The following is a 21,904-nucleotide window of genomic DNA, read 5'->3' as shown; positions in this document are numbered from 1 at the left end:
TTCCTCACTACATTTTAAGGCATAATCACTCTGCAGCCTGGCACCCAGACAGCGAACAAAGCCTTTCTCAGAAAGGGCTCTTCCACTTTACTGTGAAGGTAGTGAGGCATGGAACAGGTTGCTCAGAGAAGCTGTGGATACGCCATCCCTGGAAATGTTCAAGGCCAGGCTGGATGGGGCTTTGAGCAGTCTGATCTCATGGAAGGTGTCCCTGGCCATGGCAGGGGAGTGGAACTAGATGACCTTTAAAGTCCTTCCAACCCAAACCGTCCTCTGATTCTATGATTCTGTGACCCAGACTGGACATGTGGTGTGGACCACCTTGGAGGAAAAACAGGAGGCAGACTGCTTTCAGGAGCATCATTACTCCCCAAGGCAGCATGCACAGATGTAGACTACTATAAAGTGGGTAGCCATCTCTGTCCGTGAATTGGAAAATGTTCCTGTGAGATGGATGTTACTTGTCAAGAAACATGTAGATGCAGTCTTTTAAAGAGTCAGGTTGCGTGGTCCAGGTTCAGGTTAAGAAGATAGCAGAAAACATCTGGAAGAGCCCAGAAGAATCATCTATACTGTTCTGGTCAGCTGCATTCAGGAGTGATACATTCTGAAAGAGCAAGTTCAGAGAAAGGCTACTAGGGAGACCCAAAGAATACACAATACTGTTACAGAAAGGGAGCCTTAGAAAAGTGTCTTATCTTAGCTAAATGAATATTAGGTGGGGATTCGATCATATTCAAAAGGGCTAAGCATTACAGAGGAAAAGACCTACTTAACTGTCAATGTTGACATAAGAAGAAACGGTGCGCTTAAAGCTAGAAAACAGAAGAAGGATTCTAGTAATCTAAGTGATATCTTAAATAGCTTTCCACAAGGTGTATAAGGACTACAAGCTGGTCTAGTTTTAAAATGGAATTTATGAGATTTTCCAAATAAACAAAGGTGCATACTTACTTTAGGAAGCTGCAAGACAGGATGTTTTTAAAAGTCACATACATTTCTACCTACCAAGTGAAAAAGAGAATTCCCCCACAAATTTAATGATTTTACAGGACTGCCTCTGGCAGTTTTGGTACATGCTGGATTTTTGTCCTACAGCTGACAGCACAAATGTAAATGTATTGCTGTTTTCACAGGAAACAATAAAGCTGATGTTAGTGCCTCAAGGAAATTTTAACCTGTGAGCATTATGGTATCTCTGAAGTCCTACAGTCTAGTGGACTTGATGGACTAAAATTATAGAGAAAATATTTATCACAGAATCATAGACTCAAAAATGGTTGAGGTTTGAAGGGACCCTGAAGGTCACCTTGTCTGACCACTCTGCTCAAGCAGGACCACGAACAGCCAGTTACCCAGGACTGAGTCTGGATGGCTTCTGAATGTCACCAACAGGGAAGACTCCACAACCTCTCTGAGCAACCTGTGCCTGTCCTCAGTCCCTTTACAGTAACAGTAAAAAAGTGTTTCCTGATGTTCAAGGGAATGGAAGGATACAAGCTCTTTAGAAAGGACAGGCAGGGGAGACAAGGAAGGGGTATCAAACTCTATGCCAGAAACCAGCTAGAGTGCATGGAGCTCTGCCTGGGGATGGGTGAGGAGCTGACCGACAGCGACCTTATGGGTCAGGACTAAACGGAGAGCAGGGAAAGGGACAGGCGACATTATAGTGCGCGTCTGCTACAGGTCACCAGCAGCAAGACTGAGCAGATGAGGCCCTCTATAAGTAGGTAACAGCAACCTCATGTTCACAAGTCCTGGTCCTCATGGGGGACTTCAACCATCCCGATATCTGTTGGAGAGAGAACACAGCAGGGCATAAGCCATCCAAGATGTTCTTGAAATGCATTGATGTTAACTTCCTTCTCCAAGCGACAGAGAAGCCAATGAGGAGAGGTACCATGCTGGACCTTGTTCTCACCAACAAGGAGGAGCTGGTGGGGAATGTTGAATCTCAAGGGTAGCCTTGGCTGCAATGATCAGGAAATGGTGGTGTTCAAGATCCTTAGGGCAACGAGGAGGGTGCATGGCAGGATCACTAGCCTGGACTTCAGGAGAGCTGACTTTGGTCTCTTAAGGGATCTGCTTGGTAGAGTACCATGGGATACAGCCTCGAGGGAGAGGGGCCCAAGAAAGCTCGTTAATATTCAAGGAGCACCTCCTCCAAGCTCAGGAGTGATGCGTGCCAACTTTAGTTGGGCAATAAGCCAAGAGGCCTACATGGATGAACAAGGAGCTCCTGGACAAAATGAAACACAAAAAAAGGAGCCTACAAAGGGTAGAAGCAAGGCCAGGTACCTGGGAGGAATACAGAGAGATTGTCTGAGCAGCCAGAGATGAGGTTAGGAAAGCCAACATCCTCATACAATTAAATCTGGCTGGAGACATCAAGGAGAACCAGAATAGCTTCTATAGGTATGTCACTGATAAAAGGAAGACCAGGTAAAATGTGGGCCCTCTCCAGAAGGAAATGGGAGACCTGGTTACCTGGGACATGGAGAAGGCAGAGTTACTCAAAGACTTTTTTGCCTTGGTCTTTACTCATATTCAACCTGGTGTCCACCAGGACCCCCAAGGGCTTTCCTGCCAAGCTGCTTTCCAGCTGGGTGGATCCTAACATGTATTGGTGCATAAGGTTGTTGCTCCCCAGCTGCAGGACTCTGCAGTTCTCCTTGCTGAATCTCATTAATTTATTGTCAGATCATTTCTCCAGCCTTCTGAGGTCCCTCTGGATGGCAGCACACCCTCTGGTGTATCAGCCACTACTCCCAGTTTAGTGTCATCTGCAAACTTGCTAAGGGTATTCTCTAGCCCATCATCCGGGTGAGTAATGAAGATGTTGAGCAGGACTAGACCCAGTATTGATCCCTAGGGTATACCACCACTAGTCACTGGCTTCCAACTAGACTTTGCAACAGTGATTTTTACTCTCTGGACCCAGCCATTCATCCAGTTTTAAATATACCTCCCTGCTCATCCAGCCCATACGTCAACAGCTTCTCTAAGGGGATCTTACGAGACAGTATTAAATAACTTCCTAAAGCCCAGGTAGACAATATCCACTGCTCTCCCCGCATCTACCAGGCCAGCCTCCATATCACAGAAGTGTATCAGTTGGTCAAGTATGACTCCCCCTTGGTGAAGCCGTGCTGACAGCTCCTCATGATTTTCTTGTCCTTCATGTGCCTGGAAATGGTTTCCAGGATTAGCTGCTCCATCAAAGCAGCTCTTTCATTTTTTTATAGAGTGTCTAACCAATTTTCTCCCAATTACTGTGTCAGGTACTAAAACCATCTCTCATGATTTCCATTTCACTTTTAAACAGTTGAACAAAGATCCTCTGTACTGAAAATTTGGAAAGTGCTATATTCCACCAGAATTTTAGTCAGACTACACTGGGTTTTACTGAACAGTCCTAAAGGCCAGTTGGAACAGTTTCAAGAGTTCTTAAAGCTTTATTAAAACAACTATAATGGAAATACACAAGTTTGTCACATTCACTATGGTTAAACTAGTTAAGTGTCATACATACTGTACTTTTGTTTAGTAAAGTAAGAAAGTGTTGCTCAATTCCGTGCTTGCTTTACTTGCATTTTCGGACAGCTCACAAGCTGTGAACTAAGAGCATAAAAAAAACAATCACCTGGAAACATAGTCTGGAGCCTGACTTATAACCCACTGAGGCCAACATGAGGTCTAATGAATACTGCTATCAGGTCTTCTCTGCCTTTCTAAAAGAAATTATAAAATAAAGGTCTCATTTTTTCTTCATACTGAATAATGGCTACCTGTATGATTTTATCACATTTCTATGTATATACAATGAAGCTATACACATTATGTTCTATTCTACCAATTAAAATAAACTTCCACTTCATACTTATCACATCTTTTTGTATAACTTTATTGACCATGATCATAATCTTGTGAATCAGACAAGACTAGTTTCACAGCACTATCAAAACTAGCCAGCTGCAGCAAGGGTTTTACCATCCCATCCATACCAGGTTAACTTCAATAAGTAGTTACCGTGCCTTGCCCCAGCACGGCCACCAATGCCCCACAAGGTTTCAACAGTTCATCTACTGCTCATGCTGTTTCCTCATACTCTTCAGGCCAGTCCCTCTGCTGCATCCTTCTCCTTGTCTCTCCTACATCCAGGGCACAATCTTTCCCCTTCCTCTACTTCCTCCAGGTCTCTCTTCAATGGCTGCTCCTCTTCCATCCCCCTTAGAGCTATTTAACTACTTAGCAGGAACCAGCCACAGCTGCACCTTATCCACATCAGCCAACCCACAGCTGTATATTGTTAATTAACCCAGCTTCATTCCTCTACAATTCACCCTTCCCTTTTTCTCCTTAACATTTCATGCCTTATGTATTTAACAATCATCACAACTTTTTCACAAATAAACTTCTCATGCAGTCCAGACAATTTGTCCCTGAACTCATACACATATCCCTTCTTCACTTTTATCTTGGGCTTTTCAGCTTCTGCTGGCTGATCACCTTACTTCTCATCTGCTTCCTTGACACCTAGGATTTTGTTTTCTTCAGAGGGGAGTTCTGATGAGCTTATAGTACCTAGTCCTTTCACCTCTTGAGTCATACTGGACAGTAACCTGAGTGAGCTTTCAGCAGCGGCAGATCTAGAATACAGCACTAACACATCATTGTGTGTCCTTAAAAACTGGACACCCTTGTAGTCGCCCATTTCCTCTACAAGTGGAGACACCTTCAACAAGCACATAAACGCTGGCAAGAATACCATCAGGCCAAGCAGCAGCAGCAACAGCTGCCCACAGCACTGCACTGCTCCTGCACCTTCCCCCAGCACAGCCATCACTGTTGTCTGGCTGGACCTGCTCTGGACCCGCCACTGCTGTGGGCTGCTGCCACATCTGGCCATGTACTCTGCCACTGTCACCTGATACCCTCAGTCTCTTAACTCCAAGACAGTCAGGCTTCCTTCTCTTTGATCCCAATGGCTCACTTTTACCGGTGTCTGATCCGGATCCCCAGGCTCTTCCCACCGATACCAATGTGTTCTGGATCACAGGCTATACCCACCTGTCTGCTACGTTGGGCGCCACCATCACCAGTCAAAGCTTCAAACATCCCCAGCACTGCCACCACTGCTGTTACCACTCATTACACTCAGTCTCATAACCTGAAGGGCCTGAGTTCAAGCCTCATACAGGGCATCAATTGTCACAGCACTATCAAAACTAGTCAGCTGCAATAAGGGCTTTACCATCCCATACCAGGTTAACTTCAGGAACTAGTTACCATGCCTTGCCCCAGCATGGCCACCAATGCCCCACAAGGCTTCAACAGATCATCTACTGTTCATGCTGTTTCCTCATACTCTTCAGGCCAGCCCCTCTGCTTTTTGCCTCTGCTGCATCCTTCTTCTTGTCTCTCCAACACCCAGGGCACTCTCTCCCTCTGTTTCCTCCAGGTCTCTCTTCAAGAACTGCTCCTCTTCCATCCCCCTTAGAGCTATTTAACTACTTAGCAGGAACCAGCCACAGCTGTGCATTATCCACATCAGCCAACCCACTGCCCCTGAAGCCAGCCCACAGCTGTATATTGTTAATTAACCCAGCTTCATTCCTCTACAATTCCTCTGCAGACTAGCTCTTCCAAGTTGATTCTGCTGCAGATAACCAGGAAATAGATATCTGCCACCACTTGGTAAAGACTAACCCTTCTGTGACTGTCGCTAAAGGATGCACAAATGCGGTAGATGCCAGTGCTTACTGAGGGCTGTTTGGAGGTAATGCTCTGCAGCTGTCTTGGCTGTAAGGGAAAGAGCTTGCATGCGAAGAGGAGGTACTTTGTGTTACTGTCGGTAAGGTCGTTTGTTGCTTCCTCACTTGTCTTTAGGTCGAAGATAAAGCTGGTATTTTGGATATAGTCTATAACAAATATCTTTATCTGAGCAAAGAGATAGACTGGGATCCTACACACTGCTGAACTATAGATATCATGGCCAGTGTTCTCTGTAAACTGTAACTCTGTAAAGCCCTTGCTGAACCACAGCGAACTACAATGCTTCATTTCTTGCAGTATTACAGAGACATCTTTCCCTTCTCCCCCACTCCTGGAAAAGAGGGACAGGAGAATGTGGTGCCCTAGACTTTGTACAGAGCAGTGTGCTACACAGATGAATACAAAATGTACACATTGAACCACGGGATCTGAGAGCGTTTGTAGGGAAAGGCCTGCAGTGGAGTTAAAACAGATTTTGCAACTTTCTCCCTACTCATCACTTATGCCGTTGGGGTGTCCCTGTGCAGATATAGGCAGCGGGGCTGGGGGCCTCTGTGAGGCGAGGCCGGGGCTGCCCCGGTCCGGCCCCAGCCGGCCCCAGCGCCCCCCCGCAGGGCACAGCTGAGCCCCTCAGCCAAGCCGGGGGCGCCGGGGAGGGGGGGCAACAGGTTTCCGCAAGGGCCACAGGCGGCCCAGGCAGAGGAGGAGGCAGCCGAGGGGGGAGCAGCAGCAGAGGCAGCCCCAGGCCGCAGCAGGAGGAGGGCAGGAGGTGCCGCAGGCCCGGAGCAGGGCTCCCCTGCAGCCCTGGCGAGCCCCCGCCGGGGCAGAGCCCCAGCCTGCAGCCCGGGGAGGGCCCCAGGCCGCAGCTGGGGGCTCTTTCCTGCAGGAGCTGCGGCCCTGGAGAGCCCCGGCGGGAGCAGGGGGTCCCTGAAGGGCTGCAGCCCGGGGCAGGGCCCGCGCTGGAGCAGGGAGACGGGGCAGGAGGCAGGAGCGGGGCTGAGGGGCTCACACGGGCCGGCACACGGCCCAGACCCGCCCCGGCCGGGCGAGAAGCAGCTCCGCCTGGAAAAAAGGAAGCAAGTGGGTAGGTATTGTTTTCATGGTTGTTTTTGTTTCTCGCTGTCCAGCTCTAATTTAATTGGCAGAGAATTACATTAACTTTCCCCAACAAGGGTCTCTTTTGCCCATGATGGTAACTGGTTAGTGATCTCCCTGCCTTTTTCTCAACCCATGAAGTTTCCCATCTTTTTTTGTCCCCCTGTCCGGTTGAGGAGGGAGAGTGTGAAGGCATCAGAGTTCAGCATCTAATGTTAGTTTTAGACTGAAATAAGAATAAATTGGCCGAAGTAAAAAAAAAAAAAAAAAAAAAAAGGCACAAAAATGGCTGTAATTTGTATGTCTGTATATTTGACTTTGAAACTGTTGAATTTCCTAGGGTGCAATCTGGGAGTCTAGTCAAGAAAAGGAGCACTAAGTGCTTTAAAGTGCGTGGTGTGTGCTTTGTATTGCAACTGTTCCCAGCAAATTTCAAATTTATTTTATAAATTATGTCATACTAAGGAAGCTGTCCAGTGTATTTCACCTTCCAGATCAAGAGACAATGGAAAGTCAAAGAGGAGAATTCTGGGTAGAGAACGAAGTTGCTGACAAAGGGCAAAGTTTAAATAAAACATGTTCAGTGGAGTTGAATCAATACTTTATTTGTTAAGGAGAAGTAAAAGTACAAAAAAGCTTGTACAACTAGGCATAAAAAAGTGAGAAATCAATTCTAGTTAATTCAAAATGCTTGAAGAGTCACCTATGCCATTATGTATGAATAATTCAGGAACAAAAATTTATTGCAGACACATATTGTTTGGTTTGGATTTAGTTTTGCCCCTTGTTTGACCTGAATTTTGTAAAGAATTATATTCAACTTAATGGAAATAACATTTTGCAAGTAAGACAATACTTTAGGGATATTTCAAGACTAATGGTGAAATAAAATTTGAAAGATGAAATGTCTGATAAAGTTTATATAAATAATGTTATTTTACAGTGTGTTAAATGTTGTAGGTGAGGGTCTTATGCAAGTTGCGTTTGCCTGTTGAAAACAGATCAGGTTTCTTTCCCCCTTTCTCTCTCTCCCTCTTCATTTCTCCCTATAGTGTGCTCATTCTCCCCTCCCCTGCCACCCCCTGTCAGCAAATGTTGATCATGTTTGGAAATATTTATCGCCCTCCATCTTTTATTCACAAGAGGATTTTTGTCAAGACATTATTGAGAATAACTGAAATGAACCACAACGGTACAAGATGCTTCCAGATGGAAGCAACACAAACATGTTACTTGTCCTCTGAGATACTGCACAGATACCCGAAACCATAAAAAACATAGGTTGACTACGCATGTATTGCAGTGACTATCTGTGTCACAATAAAATATATTTTATTACTAGCTTTCATCTATATTATGATGGTATTTATTTGTTCTAGTGTAGGTATATCTCTGTGAGCATCTCGTAATTTTAAAACTATAAATGGATACAAAAAGCAAAACAGCAACATCAGTGACAAAAAGGTATCATCACTGGTTCAGAGTTACATTCAAGTCCAGTGTCAGTTCTGGCTTAGAAACTAGCCAAAGGAAGTAATTTTGCAGCTTGCTCACTAAAGTAACTAGCTGCCCTCAAACAGGAAATTAAAATTATTCACACACAGCAGGACTCTATTCATTGAATTGAAGATGTTCAGTGTATTGAATTTATTCAGATACGTGTTTTCAAGAGATGCCCGCTGTAAATCATATAAAACTTAGTGCCACCCAGCATCAGTGTCTCCGTGGACAGCAGCAAGCTCTAGATATAGCTAGTGGCTAAGGTCTGGGAAATCCATATGCTTAACTGGAGTTTTAAGAATTGATGCACACACTTGTCTTCCAGATGGCCCAATCCCCAACACAGTCTCATCCTTGATGCACATAAAGCTCCCTGGTACCTGTCTGGTGGGTCTGAATATTCCTTGTATGTCTTCACTCACATGTGCATACATTCACAAACACTGAACTTCAGTGCTAATACTCTTGTAATTCAGACTCAAGCAGAGAAACCCACACCAGGGTGTCAGCTTCTATCTAGATATTGATAGAAATGAGCTAACTGAAGAGCTGGGCAGAGGAAGTGGCAGTACTTAACATTTTGCGGGATAGTCTTCTGGCTAGAGCACATGTGCAGAGTGGGACCTTGCTCTGCTTAGGGACATCAACCCACAACTCCAGAAAGTGCTCTGATCATAAAGGTGAAGGTCATATACTGGAACAAGGGAAAGAAAGAGGTACAAGTTTTAATTTATCATGAGAGATGGATTCCCCATTCAGTCAAGAAGATGAAATAATCTGAACAAAGTGTCCAGGAAATTGTAACCATAGTTCAGGACCCTACAGCTCACTGATAGTTGCACACTAAAGTAGTAATAGCATGGGGTTTTGTTGTTTTGTTTTTGTTTCTAATATCAAATGCATGAACAGCATAAACACCTTCAGTTCAAACTCAACATACACGCCGCACACACCCCCACCCCCCCCCACCCCCCAGTTTACCTTTCTGGGGACCTGGGAATACATTTCTTCACAAATCCTTCAGCTCAACATGCTCAGTTTATATAAGATCTCTTTTGTCTTAACATTTGTTCATACACTTAGAATACAGATTATGTGTTTCTGGAGATGCAAGAACAGATTAACTACTTCTGCTTTCAATATGGTAATCACAGCTTTTTTCTCAAACGAGATCTCTTCTGAAGACCTAGGATTTCCATAGCTGTGATGAACTTTCAGGTGGAGCAGACAGGGATCTAGCAGCCATACCTATAGCAGTAAGATGAGATAATGGTCTATTTTCTAATCTCGAGGCCAAGCCGTATGATATGGCTTGTGTCAGTCCAGCTAAAATCTCTTTAGCCTACAAAAGAGGGAGGTAGCATCTGACCAGCCTTAGGACCACACCACATTAATACCATACCAGGAACCAGCCTAGCAACTTAATAGTGTTGGCAATCATGCCAAGTCTGTCCTCTGGCATCATGTTTTATTAATATAAACATAGCCATTGAGTATTAGACATCTGCTCTGTGCTGAGGAATGGGAAGCCTGGATCACCACGTGGGACTTTGTGCTCAGGCTCCACCATATCCACAGGCTGAGTAGAACAAAGGCAACATCCAGATTTCTCATGGGCATTTGTTTGTGGAAATTACAGCACAAAGCAGTCACTAAAACTACCCCACAATTTCAAGCTTTTAGCCCTAGCCAAGGGAACTCAGCTGCTTCACACTACCACTACTGCTATTTTCCAGAGCTGCCCTATTTTCTTGCAGGTAATTGCATCAAACAGGCCCCTGCTGTACTTAGATGCCAGTGGTGCTGTCTTGATATTTACTGGTGTTCTGTGAACAACTTCTTGCTTAGGATTTTGATTTATGAAGGGCTCTGAGCAGGGACTATCTTTATGTTCTCAGCTTTTTGAGGGCCTAGTACAGAGGGTCCGTGTGTGGGACCTCTAGGTGCCATGCCAGTGTTCTTACAGTAACCAACTGCATTGTAGGAAGTAAGATGCAGTCTGTTGACTAAAAGCTACACAAAACAGTGTTCTTGTCCAGTTGCATCTAGCTCCAACGTGAATTTCAACACCATCACAGAGGCACGGTTTCTACCCCAAAAGTAAATACTTGGCTGAACTCTTGTTACAGCTTCACTGAAGATGGTATCCAGGCTGGCAACTTTAAATTTTGCTCAGTAAGGATGTTAAGAGCTCTGCTTGTTTAAGAAAAGATTAAGAACAAAATCAAGATCTAAGAAAAGCTTTTTATCCTCAATAATTAATATGTTAAAGAGGACTCCAGGAAACCAGAACCAGAGTTTTCACATGAACTTTGCAGTTACAATGGTAGGAAGCAAAGTTCAGAACTGATACAATAGGGAAAATCAAAGAAATGGGGGAAAAAAAACCCCATCAAAATACCTTCAGTGAGCATGAGCAAAGTGGCTTATGAATAAAATAGTAATTATAGTAAACACTTTTTATTGAGGCATACATTGGTATCCTCTGGGTAGATTATTCAGTGATTCATAGTGTAAAGAAATTTGTGTAATTTATCACTTATGAAACAATTCTTGAAAGGTATTGTCTTTTCTATTTTGTGGGAAGCCCTGTATACAAGAAACAACCCTTTTGAGGACACACAGGCAACGCATATCTAATTTTGTTAACAGAAGTAAAATGCAGAGCAACAATCTCAGTGGAGACTTTGTGAGCTTTGCTAACTCCTGATGCCATTCATCCAAGTCATTAAAGTCATTTTAATCTGGCTGGAGCAGACAGCGTGAGAACATGCAGTAATTGAGAGAGAAGAGAAACCAGATTTACCATACACTGGTCAGCATTTCTTCTTTACATTAGTTAGCATAACAATTTGCCAATTTACTGCACATACACAGTAAATTTTTTTCAGTGAATTTTAGGTATACATTCAGTGTTAGAATAAGAGCTGTCTCTATTTTTACCCTTTTAATGCTGTCATTAGGGAAACACGACCAGTGTAGGATACTGCTGCAGATTGTAGTGCTTCCTGAGAACTGTTGAAAGTGTATTTACTTAACCAGCACTGTTCTTGAATTATCTCTACAATATTATGGGTATTTTTAGATGCAAATGTGAAACATTTTTTTTACCAAAATGATGGGATTGTTAAATTTTGATTCTACAAAATCAGTGGGTTTGAAACTACAGATGTTTGCTCAAGAGAGACAAGATCTGGTTTCTCAGGGGAAAGGAAGTGTTCAGATAAAGCATGTTGATTCATGCAAGGTTAAGCACAAGGGCCGTATAACTTTTGGCACATAACTGAACTAGCTAATTTAGGGATATAACTGCCCTACACTCATTAAAATGAATGGAGAGAGATAGGAAATCAATGGAGAAATACAGAGGATTTCAGAGGTCATTTAGATTCCAGGTGGGTAGCATCAGTCTCTTTTTCTATAGAGTATAGGTGAAGCTTAAACTGACTACGTTCCTCTTATACATTTCAGTCAGGTACTCAAAGTCCAATGAGAAGTATGTGGAACAGCCTCTGCTGAAGTTAAAGGAAAAGCTCCTGTAGACTTCAGTGACTGTCAGGGTTAGGCCTTTGATCAAACCTCCTGCCTTGAGCAGAACCAGATGGCAGCATTTACCTTCTCAGTCTCCAGAGAGAAAAAAAAAGCCTATGTTGACCATCAGAGTTCTGCGATTATGCAGAACTGTTGATAAGCAAATGAACTATTTAACTACTTTTTTTTTTTCTTTTCTTTTCTTTTTTTTTCCCAGCGTTGTTTTGCTTTGGTTTGTTTTTTTTTGTTGTGCTCTCCATGATTCAGTGAGTTACATGCAATGTGCAGGCTTACTGGAGCAATCCCATACATCATGAATGCTCAAGCCTCCTCTGCATTCCTGCCTAGGACATTTGGACTTTCAATGGACATCCTGCTCAGGAGCTCTTGTGCTTTGTGTTCTTTAGAACTGGTTCTTCCTTCTGGTTTTGTTTTTTCCCCTTCCCTGGATATATCAAATTATTTGGAATTTCATATTCAAACCCCTTTTGACCAGCATGTATCTTTTTCCATTTTAGAGACAGCACATTATAATTTTATCAATGTAGTCAAATTAATACAAATATTCATAAAAGTAAAACTCAGGTCAAGTTTGAAATCCAATAATAGCAACGCACAGTACTTGCTTGGCTCAGTAGCACAGGTAGCCATGGGAAATTAGAGATATAATCTTACTCACCAGATAACCCTGATATTTGATACAATAAAGTGTATATTTTATGTATTCCTTGTTAGCCAAATCAAAATAAATGCATGGATAAAGAATATAAATTAGAAGATGACTATACCTGCCCTCTCTTCTAGTCAGGAAATTCTCTGTAGAGATGATACTTATGGCTCTACGGTTAGAAGATAGTTTCTCACCAACCTGATAAGCTGCTGTCATGTATGGCTCCTCCTGAGAATATCTGAGGATAGACAGAGAATATTAGTGCTGTCTTCAGGTATCCAAAACTTGCTTTCTCCGCCAATATCTGCCTGCTGCATTGTATGTCCATTAGGAACTGTCTGTATCCTCTCTGATTACAGCTTTACTAATAAATTAAATAGCAACTGAGATTATGTCCTGACACAATAATACGATTGTGAAATATGGGATTTTTTTGGGGTGTTTTTAATAATGTACTGCTAAGCAGTTAGAATGGTCTCTTGCTTGGAAAAGCAGCATTCTCCCACAGTAATCCTGGTCACAGCTCTGATGTTAGCCTGGTCAGCAACCATCCCCAATAAACAGTCTGAGACTAGTGACTTGGTTTTGAAAGATGAAAGTCCAACAGCACAGACAGGAGTTTTTCCATACCAGTTGCTCTCAGTGCCTGGAAGATTTCCCAAAGGTATTTATTAGTCTTAGACATAGCCTCTATGCCTCAGCTGGGGAAGGCAGCTTTGAAAAAAATGTTGTGGTTTTTTAGGCCAGTTGTTACCTATAGCTGTCAGATACCCCAGAAGCCAGTCTAGCTTGAAATCTTCAAAGAGTAAGAGCAGTTTCAGGGATCTTGAAGACAGGCTTTTTTCCCATAGATCCAAGGGCATCCTAAGACTGGAATTCTAGGGAATGGATTCATCCCTTTCCATTATTAAAAATCTGTTTGTCCCTAGGAATTCATTATTACTTCTAGACTCACATTCTTTTTCTGTGGAGTTTCAAAATGTATCTAACTTCTTAGCCTGGATTATTTTGCAAAGTTGTGGGGTTTTTGTTTGTTTTTGTTTGTTTGTTTGTTTGTTTGAAAACAGCCTCTGTATTCTACCTCACAATTGGGGCATTCAGGGTTTCTGCACAAAGCACATCCTTCAAACAAACCCTTGTTTTGCTCAGTACAGTGCCTTCTAAGATGAGGGTCCCAGCTACTGACTGTAACACATATTGGTACTATCATACATATGGATATACACACATGCATACACAGAGGGAGAGAGGCACACACATGTAAGCTTTCCTTTAAAACATCTCTTCTGTACTAGCAAGAACCCCAGATCAGTGAGGCATTATCATTGTGATGTTGTTTCTCCCATAAGGAAATAAGACTGTGAAGAAATCTTTCTCCATGTGTTAGTTATAGTCCTTTATAATGATGCATATAAATACAGCATTAAAGAAACTGCCCGTTTTTATTACAGTCATCTGTTACTCTCTGCAAAATTTACCTTTATAAGAATTGCAGGTTCTCAGAGGCAGACCCTTCTGTTCAAAGTGCTTCTGCTATGAAAACTGAGACTTCCTTCCTCTGTTTGCTCACCTGCATGACACTGTTAAGGGTCACCAGCCAACTCCCTGCCTTCATGAGCTGAAATCCCAGGAGACCTGTCACAGGGAGTTGTCAGCAGCAGACAGACACCTCCATTCTCTGATTGGGTGATCAAAGGGCATGAGGAAAACATTGTCCTCCAAAACTCACAGGCTGTTAAGATCTGAAGGGGATATTCAGTCTTATTCTTTGCCACAGGCCTGCACTCAGGGTTAGGTAACTGGACAGTAACTCCACTGTCCCGACAGAGAAAAGGTTTTCCTTTGTCCCTTTTTTTGTAACACACGTAGACTAAAGAAGCAGTTTTCATTATTTCTTCCTTAGGGCCCCAGTATTCGTCTCCGTTAGGAAGAAATTGTAAAGAGTCATCCTACTGACCTTCTCTGCCTCTTTTAATCCTCTGCTGCATCTGTCTCCATGACTCGCTGAAACCTGGTCCTACAGTCAGTGCATGGGTGTCTGCAGGCAGCTGCAGACACTCCTGTCCCTCCAAGCCCCCCTTGCCATGTAGCCGCAGCTGAGCACTGTCTGGCGATGCCCAGCAGCTTCTCATCTGTGCTTCCTCTGTGCCAGAGACAGCAAGGCACACAGCATAGACCCAGTAGCTTCTTACACACAAATGTGACACCCGTGGTACAATTAAAATAGGCAGATTGTGAACATGTGGCTTTCCTGCAGAAATGGAGGATGGCCAGAGATGTTCACTGTGGTGTCCAAGCTTTATAGAGGTAGTTTAGTGGGTGTCCAGCTTGGCTTTTTCTCTATAAAGAGAAGTGGAAACCAAATTAAAACAAAACAACAGCAACAACAACACAGAAAGAAACCCACAAAGCATAAGATTAATTGCAAGCTTAAGCCACATGCTTTAAATTTGTCTTTGCTTTTTGAAACAGAGATTGTGTGGGTGCTAATTGGCCCATTGGATTCACACTGTCTCTGAGGGTTGAATCCCTTGGCTGTTATGGGTTATAGGCTCAAAGCCCAGCCGCTCCATTGCATGTACATCAATATAAAAAGGCCTGGCAGCTACTCAGAGACATACTAGGGCAATAACATCACTGCTCTTTCCCCAGTCGTGTTAGGTTCTGCCTTCTTTGCTCAAAGGAACAGGTTTTTAAATAGATAGTCTTCAGTTCCACCAGTGCTGTAGCGAGCAGCACCAAGCAAGACCTCTTTCTTTTTTTCTTCTTTCCTTGAACTAGAAAATGACACTTCCTTAAGTCGAACATAAATAACCTCCCTTGTGTAGATGTGGGGTTTGTCTATATTGTTACTTTCCTGAGACCCAAATATTCATGCATTGTGCTGGCAAAGTATTCCTGATGTGGGTGCAGGTAAACAGTACGGACTAAGGAAACCTGTGCCAGTCACAGAAGGATTTGGCCTGTCTTTACCTAAGGAACTTCTGCCAGCTCACATTTGCCAGTCAGGTGTCAGCTCTATTGCCACTCTTACTACTCAAACTGTGCCAACAGAAGTCAATACAAAGATGCCGTTTTGGAAGTCAAACCTCTCCTTGATTGACAGGAAGGGATATCAGGGGTTTGCATGCCAGGGCAACGGCATGACCGCTCAAAGCGCCACTGCACGTAAACTAAATCTACCTGTAGGGCAGACCTCAGGCTGTGGCAGTTTAGGTTTTGGCAAAAAAAAAGAAAGTTGTGAAAAGATGTGAACAAAAATCCAGGAGTCCTTCTGCCTCCCAGCTCTCCCTTAAGCACAAGAACATGCTCCTGGAAGGTTATAGCATCTGGTTTTGAAAGCGACTCTGTGGCAAAGTGGCGTGCTACAACAGAGGCCAGATTCCTCCCTGTTCTACCCTCCTATTTTTCTATGCCTGTTTTGAGGCTGCAGCACACATCTGCATGCCTGGCCCATCTCTGTGCTGCTCATTAGCTCACAAGTGTTGTGTTGTTTCTCTGTTTTGTTTTCTGATTGCCATGCACAGATTCCGTTGGGAAATCAGCAAATACAGGTGGACTTTCTCATTGTTGCTTTGTTGTCATTATGTCATCTTTCAAATAAAAACAACCCACAAAAATAAACAACACAAAGGGCAGGTGACATTCTTGTCAGAAGGAAGATGCCTCTTTTGACTCTCTCTGAGAAGAGAACTGTGTGTGTAAAATCAAATATACTAAGCACTTCATCTAACTGTCCATTCAGCTCTTCCACTATTAAGAAGCAGAAATAAGTTTCAGGAACTGGAAATGTGTGCAAACAGATAAGAGTTGTGACAATATTAATCTTAAGCATTACGATAGTGTTGAACTTTCCATAGGAAATGTCATGGTACATTATGTAATTTTTCCCAAGTGACGGTCTTGAGAGATGTGTTATTTTTTCGTTATTCCTAATGCTTAGAAGTTCTAGCCAAAGAAAAGCTTCATTAAGCTCTTGAAATAGGAGGAGTTGGTTATTGTCACAGGCAAAGAAGACAGGAAAGGGCTGGGAGGCAAGAAGTACTATTTATGTTAGAATTATGTGAGAGTGAAAGATTAAATTATTATGTTCTGTGGATCGCATGGAGCTTACATCTATATTTATGAGGTAATAGCACTAGAGCATGTGTTTAAATATTGTCTATAATCACCCATAGGATCTGGTGGCATGGTGTCTGGCATGGTTATGGCCTGTGCCAAGACACATTATTCTGCTGGGAAGAGTTTACAGGAGAGCATGAACCCTTGTGGGATGAGCACTGTCACTGAGGAGAAACAGAGTTGAATCTTAAAGCTGCCAGTTGTGCTGTATCACTTGACCTCAGGGCCAGAAATGGAGCTTGTTCTTTATTTAGCTTGTTGGACCAAGAACTGGTCTCAATATCTGCTGAACCTCAGATGCAGCAGGAGATGCTTGCCTGTAAAAACAGCATTCTTTATTTCTTCAGGAGCCGTTTTCCTTCCAAACATAAGTACTAATACCGGCTATTTCTTTTCATTCTTTTCTGGGTTAGCAAAGGAAAATAGCAACATGTAAATAAATCCACATGAGAGGGAAACATCATTTAATTAGATGGGACTAGATGAAAGCTAGAAGGCTGGATATGATTAGTAGCATGCAACCAATTTATCTGCTCTCTTGGTCATGAGATATGTTTATGGTTTTGATATTCATAGTAATCATTAGCATGGATAAACATTGCTTTACTTTGTATGAACAATTTACAGCGTGTTTCCTTAATTTTTTCCCCTTGTTCAACTGCTTAAAAAGCTGTAGAGAAATCTCTACAGGGGAAAAGTACAATAGCTGTTATTTCAAAGTACCTGCACCTCCAAATACAAATTTTCTTTGAGAGCATAAATACTAGCATTTTCAGAAGAAAATAACCATTACAGGTCCTGTCCCATCTGTGCCATCTCTGTGTCACTCATGTCCCTGACTGCCTGGGCTGTAGTGGAAGGCTGACAGGGGAAGATACATACTGCCATTAGCTGAACAATTTGGTAAGTGGTTGGACATATGTTCCCCAGGAAATAAGACTTTCTGACAGAATGTGTGAATGGCATCTCAGATAGTTTTTTTCAGCTGGTTTGAAGCAAAGTTTTGACTGGCCAAATGAAAATCCTTGGCTGTCATTCAGAAAGTAATCTTCTGCAGACCTTAGATTTGTCTGCACCACCAAAGGTTTTGTATGTGGAAAACATTTGTTGTTCAAACATTTGTTGTTCAAACATTCTCACTCAAATCATGATGGGGAGAAAGGGCAGACGGGTGTCTATAAGTGAGCAGAGGTGAATGAATAAGGGATTGTCTGATGTGCTGAAGAAAATTTATGCTGGATTCCTCTGTCCAGACCTGTGATCTGATGTGACCAATACAGCACACACATGATTCGCCATTACTGAATATCTTAAACTTTGTACAAAATGTAGTTTAACAACTTGAACAATTTACCAAAAAATGTCCTACTGGAGTATCTCTGTCTTTGCAGGAGCAACTCCTACTGATCATTCACAAGAATTTTACCTGTGTTCATTTAGTGGATTCTGCAGCAGGACCCTCCCAGCAGAGTGCCTGGGACAGCCAGGTTGCTCACCAAGGATGTTGATCAGCACACTGAAGCACACAAGGAGTTGGTTGGGGGAAATCTGTGGACTGTCCAAGATTCCTACACTGGAGAGCTCCTCTAGCAGTAAGTCGAATGAGCTGCTGTGAAGCTATCTAAGAGCTGAATCCATTACCTTGTTTCAGGTGGTCACTTTTATCATCTGTGCAGCCAATAGATGGGGTGTTTCTGGACAAGTCTTATGGGATCATATGATGTTTACACAGACACAGTCTGGATGTACAGCTATACCACAATTAGCATAGAAATTTGAATTTGATCCCTGTTTCAATTTTATAGCTTAAATTCTATAGTTTTTACCTCAACCCACATGATACTATGCGTCCCGACAACGTTGACGCATGCCTTAGCAGTCTTCTTAAGCAGTACCTTTAAATTCAGTCTTACAAAGGATGAAGCATCTTCTGGGCCTTCCATTCATTTAATCATGAGTTATTTGCTCTATTTCAAAGAGCAGCCACAGAATTTGTATCTTTTAGGAGCAGGCTATTAGTCCAATTTTCACACTAGCAGGTGACTTAGAGAATTCAGACAATTTTACATCCATCATAAGTCTTGAAAAAGTTGACCATTGTGGCTACCTCACTATATTTGACCTATAATGGGGTGGGGTTTTCCTCTGTCTTTGGGTGGTTTATTAAGTTTTGGTTGGGTTTTGGGGTGTGTGTATGGAGGGAATTTCATGGGATCATGGACAGCCCACTGACTTCATTTATTCTGCTTCCTGTATTTATCTGACTGACCCTTCAAGAAATGCATCTATGTGCTTTTAAGATTGGGAACTTCAGCATAATTTTATGAAAAGTTTTGAAGACAAAAATAAACCCCACAAATATAATGGAAGTCTGCTTTCATATCATTAAAAAATAAGCCTCTAAATATTTATTCAGCAAACCCTAGCTAAACACTGAATTCTTACCCACAGTGAAAGGTGTGAGGCTAGCTTTAGTGCTTATCTGTCTGTATCTTTTTAAGGCTTAGGCCAATAAACATCACGGTCAATAAAACATCCTGAAAACACCTTCCTATTTCAGAATATACTTTCTTTTCTGGTTTAAGAAATATGATATATTAAAAATTACCTATTCCTCCCATGTCTCCGGTTGGAAATAATGTGACCCAGTGTTCTGAAAATGTTGGCACAATAGATCTACTATTTTTATAATAAGTCAACATGAATGAACATAAGTTATTCTTTTTATTATCCATTTTGCAAGATGTAGCGAAATGTTTACAGTTTGAACTCAGGATGGGAAACTATCATTTAAAGAACAGCAGCTAGTGATAGTTATGTCTAGCAGAGAACAATGTGTGCTCTTCCCTAAAGTACCTCCAACTTTTATCTTGGCAGTGAGCCATGCCACATATAAAAGATAATCAATGGGCTGACTCAATATTTATAATGCAATTCACAAGGTGAATCTAGTTGTGATTGAGCTAAATCTTTGAACACAGAGCTTAGAAGGAAAATCTCAGGAATCTTAGTTTTACCTTCTTGAGATACATATGTAAATACACGAGTTACAGACAGAACAAAGAACAGGGCTGAGGGCACCAACTCTCCAGTTTTAATACTTCAGATACTCGAAGAGTAATGGAATGAATCTGATATGTGGTATCATATACAGCAAATGTTATCCTTCCTGCTGTGAGTATATGAGCCCATGCGAGCTTTTGTGTGTGCTTGATGTCCCTGGTGTTTGTTGCTTGGCGGTTGTGTACACAAGCAAAGCAACCTGTTTGAAACAAAGGTTGAAGTTCCTTCCTTGTCGTCACTGCTCACTGTGATTTCTGAGCATTATTTCCAAACAAAACAAAATAAAACATCCTGTCAAACTTTCCTACAACTTTCTAAGTTACCTTGGGGTCTGTCTTGGAAACCTTTGAGGCTGATTGCAGTGAATCACTTTAACAGCTGGCTTAGCCACCGAGGAGACAGAGCTGTCATTGCATGAATGAGAGCCCTGCAACACAATAATGTCTGGAGTTTATATTGACATGACTGGAGAAAATTACATAAGCCAAATTTCTAGTTTTAAAGTGCAGCTTTAAGGGCTGTGCTTTTGAAATATGAGCTTAGAATGTTTTTCAGCCTTGTGATGTACTGCTAATAAGGTGGGAAGACAATAAATTAAATGAACTACTAATATGCTGCCAGATATCACTATTCACAGATGACTGCTACAATTATTGCTAGGTAGTTTGGCATGGCTCCAAGACTCCTAAGGTATAGTCTAGGACACAAAAAATTGAGCAGCTCCTTGGTTATGTGCTGCTGTAAGCACTGCCAGCTTTCCACTTACTAGGCATATGGCATCATCCACTGTTAGAAAATACACCTCACTTCTGATACAGATACCTCAGTTGTGAGAAGTAGGAAGAATGATATTCCATCATGGGGAAAATATCCTACATTATTGACTTCAGTGTGATAGTCTTGCAACGATTTTAATACTATGGACAAATGCACATCTTACTCTGACTTTTTAAATTGTTCTTTACTATAAATGTTATTTTTTAACAAGGTTTTGGCTTTGTTGTGCCTGTGACTTTGTGGCATTAAAGAGAGGTAAGGACTGTACTCATTCCCGTTTGTGCAAGAGGAGAATTTCCCCAGATGTTGATTCCATGTTTGAAGGAGAAGGAAGTCTTCATGTTCAGTCAGTGCATCTCTGTGTAGGGGAGGGAATGGAAATGGAGGAGGGAAGAAAGAGATGGGAGATGGAGCTATGATCTGCCACCGTGACCTTTCTGACAGGCAAGAGTCAATTGTATGAGTGAAGGAGAGTGTAAGCTCACACCTTGCTGCTGCTTTACTAGGAGCAAATGAGTCACAGTTACATTCCCCATGGTGAACTGTTTGTAAAGCAATTGAACTGCAATAATTGCCCTCAACTCAGGCAAGCTGAAGTCAGCTGAGGCTTAGGCCCCTGATGCAGACTTGTTACCCCCATGCTGAGGAACACTGGGTAGCTCCAAGATGAGGTTTGACATGTCCATGTCCTGACTCCAGGCATACCTGCTGACGGCAGGTACCAGCCCTACCAGACTCACTGGATTTGAAACAAAATTAAGAGATGCACATGACCTGGGCAGAAGCCATGATGCGCTCTGAGCACAGGTCAGGGAACTGAAGTATACTGCAGGTTATCCTCTCATACGTATATATTTCTGTAACGCAGAATGTGTGTCCTACTGTGTTCCTACTAATGACAGAAGTCAAAGGTTCTAGAGTATAAATGCAAATTTAAGAAGAAGGGGAGATACAGTCCAAGCAAATCTTTCTCTATTGCTCCTGTGATGGTGAAAAACTCCTAGGCAAAGTCAGAGGAATAATGGCTTGTATTGCACTAGAATTGATTGTCCCAAGACATGCTGCCAATTTAGATGAAATAATAAGGCAGAATTAAGAAAGCCAAGCTCATTGGCAAATTAACAAAATGTCTTTGTTGTGTCGGGATACATGTATTAACAAAGATTGGCTTTCTGAATAAAACAGGTTTAGTTCTGAATAGATCCTTGTTTATCCCCTTGGTCTGTTTTTGGCATGTTATTATTATGCAAATATTTGCATGACATCAAAGTCATAATCTTTCTGCCCCTAGTGCTAGAAAGATTTGTGGTAGTGCTCAGGTAGTAAAGTGATAGCCAGGCTTATACTTGGGTGAGTTTCTGCTCAGTGTGG

The sequence above is a fragment of the Falco biarmicus genome, chromosome 3 (assembly GCF_023638135.1).
Source record: "Falco biarmicus isolate bFalBia1 chromosome 3, bFalBia1.pri, whole genome shotgun sequence".
NCBI lineage: Eukaryota > Metazoa > Chordata > Aves > Falconiformes > Falconidae > Falco > Falco biarmicus.
Note: the sequence above shows the minus strand (reverse complement) of the source record.